Source organism: Lygodium microphyllum, chromosome 12, assembly GCF_053477565.2.
Source record: "Lygodium microphyllum isolate KBCC chromosome 12, Lygodium_microphyllum_v1.1.10, whole genome shotgun sequence".
NCBI classification, from domain to species: Eukaryota; Viridiplantae; Streptophyta; class Polypodiopsida; order Schizaeales; family Lygodiaceae; genus Lygodium; species Lygodium microphyllum.
Window position 1 is genome coordinate 26,519,690 of NC_141146.1, and position 6,477 is coordinate 26,526,166.

General features: G+C 42.5%; 1 pseudogene; it reads left to right on the plus strand.

The window, feature by feature from the left end:
• The first annotated feature begins 1,918 nt into the window (after positions 1-1,918).
• Positions 1,919-2,984, plus strand: LOC148027564 (NADPH--cytochrome P450 reductase 1 pseudogene; annotated as a pseudogene).
• The last annotated feature ends 3,493 nt before the right edge of the window (positions 2,985-6,477 follow it).

The following is a 6,477-nucleotide window of genomic DNA, read 5'->3' on the forward strand; positions in this document are numbered from 1 at the left end:
TCTATAATGAATACATGGACTTTTATTTTCAATTCTCGTGCTTTTAGATCCATTGTCTTTTTTCCAAATGCACAATCTGATGTATGGGAGGGGAAAAAAAAAACCAGAGAGTATGTGGTTGCTTTTCTTTGCAACAACATGCTCTTTGGTTTTTGTTTTCCAGTTCTGTTTTGCACGTCTATCCGCACGTCTAAATTGCAGAAAATGCGTTTTTATAAGCGCGTCTACAATGTAGAGTACAGGTGCTTATACACACGCTCTATAATTCAAATTTAAAAAATAAATTAAATATTTTTTTTAAAAAAATGAGATTTTTTGTTTTCCGTTCGCGTCTACGGGTGCTTGTAAAAGCACGTCTATAAGCGTTTCTATATGCCCGTCTAACTACCAAATAGACGCGCTAATAGACACGCAAAATGAATTAAATAAATAGGAATTTTGGTTTATTATGTGCATGTATTCACGCGTGTATATGTGCGTCTAATGCGCGTCTATTTTTGCGTGTAAATTCGTTCATACATGCGATTATAGACGCGATACGGTAGACACGCAAATAGACAGGCGAATAGACGATGTCATGCTGCTACGCATCCGAGCCGTAAACACCTCCATTTTTGTTGTGCATCTGTGTTATCTTTTCGCGTGTGTTTCATTGTGTGTGATTGCTGCATTATCTTTCCGTCATTTTCAGTACCCGCATCCAATGTACATACTCCACTTGTGTGTTTGTGTTTGTGTGTGTTTCGGTTTGTGTGCATATTGTGTGTGTGTGTGTTTGAAAAATATGAAAAACCGATGCCAAAGATTATTATTATGCTGTCAATTTCAATGATGAATTCCAAGAAAAGTGCAGGATACCGTGGAATCAAAGGAAGCTTTGTAGAAGCCGACATTTAAGCTATGAAGATAAAGGTTGCACGTGAACAAGGCCAACGTAATATGCAGGACAAAGCATTTTTGAAGAAGATACATTAGCACTATATGCCATGGAGAAGAAGGGTCCATATGCCTTTGCCATAGACTTTTTGATGAGAGGAATATTTGTGGCTGTCTCAAAGACTACAGCTGCCCCATAGAACGTGTTAAGCTTCTTCTTCCATTGGGCTGTTGTGCAGCTTCACTGCATTGAAATCACATTCAAAGTCAAATACTTAGGTCAAACGTAAGGGTTTCTGCATCAGGCCTGGGCATAGAGAACCCCAGAACCTGCTCAGAAACAGTGTACCATACCACTTATTTCATAGCAGGTGTGGCTTATGGTTTTTACCCTCGGAACGTGGTGAGATACAGGTTTTGAGATCCAATGAAACTTGCTTGAAGTGAGCCATTTGCAATTGACAAGGTTGAAGGGAGTTCCTTTTACTTTTGTAAATGGACTCTGATATTCCATATAGTGCCTTTAATGGGAAATCTCAATTTATTGCTTTGTCAGTTGAGGGTATTAATCAAGGAAAAGGTGCGATGCATCTGAAACCATGGCCGACTGCTTGGCTGGAGTATCACTACTAGTGTTGGCCTAGCCTATTCTTGGCAAAAAGGAGTTTTTTTTGCTCTTTACCAAGCAATTAAGGAGGGAATTAGCGATGGCAGGGGGCTTTTTCTGGCTCGTTCTACTACCATGAAGGGAAAAATTTGCTATGGAATTATGGTGCAAGCTATGAAAAGAGGTGGCCATCAGAGTTGCTTTGGAATCTGGCATATGGTGGGAGTGAAGGACTTCTACATTGGCTCACTGTCTTCGAGATGTACATCCTCAGATGGATTTCTATGGTGGCCATTGTTGATGTCTGCGAAAGAACAGGGCTCTAGGAGACTACTTGAGAGAAGGGAAGCAGGATGAAATTAAGTATTAACAGCGTGCACAGTTATAATGCTTCCGGCAGGTCAGATAATACACTACCTATGGCCGGAATTAGCTATGGTCATGGATCAGATGCGGTCATCAGCAAAGGTAGTACATCATCGAGTGCGCCCGACATAGATCTCATATCCTTACGTGAAGGAAATTGACGCTCCCAGCTGTGATTAAAATTCTGAGAGTTTCTGTTGTTGCTTTAGAGGAATGATCCACTTCTGGATAGGCGGCCTATAGCTCCGCAGTTCTTTCCACCACAGCCGATTTGCCACACTGCCTTGCTCCCTTCCGAGCTTTCTTTGCCCGATCGTTCATTTGGATGGCCTTCTCAGCTCCGTTTCATCATCATCAAAGTTCAGCAGGCAGTTTCTAAGGTGCTTGTCTTCTCTCACCCGGAGCCCCTTTCTGCGCTCGCTCTGGGAAAAAAGCTTCAAGGTTTGCACCAATCTTCTTCAAGCCGCAAATTTTCTTACTGAAGCTTGGATTGGGCACGAATCCACAGCCAGAAATAGGACATTCCGAGAATTCCAAGGAAAAAAAGCAGTGGACAGAGGCGACTGAACGGGAAGATCTCTCTGTCAGCATCTATTTCTTTGCTGCCATTACACCTCGTCTCCAGCCTCGCTATTACTCAATTTCTCCATCTCCAAAGTCCTCTCCTAAGCGCATACATGTTATCTGTGCACTAGTTTATGGTAGGAGTCCCACTAGTCGATTGCATAAAGGTGTATGCTCCACATGGAGAAGAATGCTGTTCCAGCCACATGTGAAATAGATGATAAATGTAGCTGGTCACCGATCTTTGTAAGACTGAAAAATTTTAGGCTACCAGAGGATCCATTAACATCCATAATAATGGTTGGTCCAGGGACTGTTTTGGCACCTTTCAGGGGCTTTCTACAGGAAAGAGCTGCACTTCAAGCATCTGGAAAAGAGCTCGAACCTGCACTTCTGTTCTTTTGGTTGCCGTTCAAGGAAAGAGGATTACATTTATGAGGAAGAGATTCTTGCACATGCTAAAAGGGGCATTTTAACAGAACTCTCTGTAGCCTTTTCAAGGGATGAACCGAGCAAAGAATATGTGCAACATAAAATGAATGAAAAAGCTGTACAAAGAATAGAGACGTAAAAGCTCTGTTTCACATGATAAGTTTCTATTAGGGGCTGTGAAGCAAGCTCTAAGGAGTGTATGCCATGGTCTACAAGACAAGTTTTGATGCAATGGATGCAAGAGTGTGCCCTATATGCCATTATGGACTGCATCTCTCTGCAATAGGTTTCAGATGCTGACCTGAGCAGTATACATGTCTCGAGCCTATGCATGGACTTATCAGATGCTTTATCCATTGGACCTGGAGTTTGAACAAGCTGTTTATGACTAAGTCCTAAATCTGGTTGAATTATTTAGTGCCCTGAAAACCAAGCTCATATGCTTATTGTAAAGCAGTGGACAGATTGTCATGCTTTGTCATTTATTTTGACTCTTCTTTTGTAATGTACTTGACAAGCAATATAGTGATCTTTGGCATCAAATATTGAGTTATTGATATCTTCTTGTTAACCTCATTCCTTGCTGTACCTTGAACCCCGTGTTGTGCAGCTCTTGCATGAACTCTACGACATTTTTTGTGAACCCGACGTGAAAGTGCTGCGTCAATTTTCAGCAAGATGGGAGACTCGCAAGAAGAGATGACAGATGACAATGCCATGAAGTATATCTTTCAGTCATTTACATCCTATATGCAGCAGCAAGCTCACGGGAAGCGTAATAGTGATGCCATGGATGCCTTGAAAGCTATCCAACAGGAGATGAAGTAGTTCAACGGCCAACAAGTTTCAACTTACCTGCATTTGTATGAAGAAAAGATGAAGTTTTTTGGGGTTTCTCAAGATGTTTGGAGCCGCTACTTCTTACGGATCATGGTGCGCGCTCTTGAAGTCCGAATTTCAGAAATTCAAGGAACACATGCTGGTTGGACAGAGTTTAAGAAGGCATTAAAAGATGAATATTTCCTGGAGGATACAGGTCTTATGAACCATAGGAATTTCTTAGCATGGGTTTCTATGCCTAATAAAGGACTTTCAGTTACCACCCTTCTGCGAGAGTTTGAGAGTCGCTATGATCAGTTGGATGGAACTGAGCAGCAAGCTTTGGAGATGCAGAAAGTGGAATTATTTTTACAAGCTGCTGATGCTGATTTACAGGAAAAGTTGGATGATCTTTTGGAAGATCAAGCTACCGATTCAGGTTTAAAGACTGAGTGGAGACATGTCATTGATGCTATGAATGCGCTTGTTAAGAAGCAGTGTAGGAGGGTACGATTGCATTGTAATACAGGATCTGCTTCTGAAAAATCCTTGGAGACCTCTATTTCTACCCCTACTGCAAGTTCTGTACCTAAGCCTACTTCTCCTGTTGTAAATCCACCAGTTCCTGCTGCTCCAGTGCCCTTATCCGTAGATGATGTTATTAAAGGCTTGGCAGATTTGACGATAGAGGCAGTCAAAGCTGAAGTTGGAAAGTTAAAAGAGCAACTTATGTCAATACCTACTGTAGCACCTGCTCCAGTGACTGCTTTTCCAGCTGGCCAAAGAAAAGGGAGACGATATATTTGGTGCGATAGTACATATAGGATCAGATGCAGGATCTTTTGCGGAGGAAACGACATGCAATGGAAGGACCTGCTTTACAGGGGTTATGGCATGGAGCTCTTGGGGAAGAGCATGATGATGCAGTGATGGTTGAGAATGCTTCTGTCAATCCGCAGTTGGAGAAAATAGTTCAGCCTATGTAGTATGAAGATAATGATACCCCTATCCTCATTCCTCGCAGCCATTTTTCACGCAGTCATTGGGCTAGAGCAACCACTGAGACGGTGGTAAGGATTGGAGAGAAACAGATTCCTTTGGTTGCTTTAGTCGATCATGGTTCCGAGATTAATCTTATTGCTCGAAGTGTTTATGAGAGCGGCAAGTGGCCTATGGATGCAGAGCATGGCTGGCGCATGAGAGTAGCCAATAATACTTCTGGTGATATGTATGCTGCTTGTCCGAGCATCAGAATTTCTATTGGTAATGTTGAAGAGGACTATCATTACTTTGTTCAGGATTCTTGCTCTTATCCGATTGTTCTTGGACAGCCTTTCATTACAGAAGCAAGAATGGAGACGAAAGTGATGGATGACGGCTCAGCCTATGCACGGATACGCAGTAAGGATGGTATGCGAGCTGTTCAGTTTATGACTGTTGGAGTAAATCATCCGAGAAACAGGGACTCCTTGCATGAGGCACCACTACCTGCGAAGGAGTTGGATTTCCATTAGGTACCGCTGTCTTGCGAGACGCTGTCAAAGAGATCGTGCGAGAGCTGCTGAACACTGGGTTCAAGTTACAGCAAGAAATAAAGACTATCAAGAAGATCTCGATAACACAAAATTTGATGCCAAGTAATATTTATATTTCTGCCATGAAGTTCGCAAAATACAAGATGACTTCAAATCTGATCAGATCACTGATTTTAGGCCACCCAATTTAATTCAGCTGCATTTGTAAATCCTTGTCCTCAAACACTATGTACAGAAATCTAGAGTTCAAAGATACAACACTATCGTTATCTTCTTGGATTCTGGCTGTCTAGTAAGATCATTAAAAGCTTCTTGTGGAAGAAACCAGAAATACAAAGGCATAAACGTTCTCCTATGCTGCCTTCAGTAAGGTTAAACTGTCCGCTCCAGTTGTCTGGCATACCCCAGAGTTTGATTGATCAATTATAAGGAAGATAATTCCTTATACACTGTATTTATTGCTTTCTGAAAATACACACAGCCATTGCGGATCTTCCACTCTGGTTAATCCTTTGCAACATAGATCAGAAATTCTTGATCTGAGGAGAACATCAATATCTTTTTTGCATCAGCCAATGGTGACAGTCCTTCACAGCTTTGTATGAACTCCACTTTCACATTTATCATTCCAACTTGGCAATAAGATGTTGTGGTCGCCGAAAGAGATGATCAAAGCTCCTCGTCAGCAGCCCAAAAGGTCCCTTCAATATGACGCAGCAGTCCTATTCGTTTGCAGAGCTCGACGATGCCTAACTTGGTGAATAAGCTATGCTTTTGCAGCAACTAAAAACATCCCATTGTGAACCGTTCATCATCATGAAAGAATTCCAATTCTTCATATGAGCTCGAAGGCGCCCACCTTGAATCTCAGCATTGTAGTTGGCCGAAGGAGAGGTGAATGCAGGCGTACTGTAGTGGAAGTGGTGGTGGGACCAAAGGTTGACAAAACTTGTGCAGCATTTCATTTCTTCGCCACGCTGCTGCTCGGCTGATGATTCAATCATGTAGCAAATTTAGTAGCTCCAGACAGATCTGCGGTCCTGAGGATCCTTCGTGTGAATAAAAATGGGCATGACTATTATTGACGATGTGCGAGGGCACAGAACCAACCTCCCCTGTGTATCAAGATCACCCCATCAACATCATAACATCATCTTTGGGTTAGTACCTGGAATTGAAGACGAGCATCATGATGGGGCTGGAGAGGCAGTATTCATGCTGGGAATCGCCAGCGAGGGCTGCCACAAGGACGAAGAGGCAGTAGCGGAAGAGCCACAC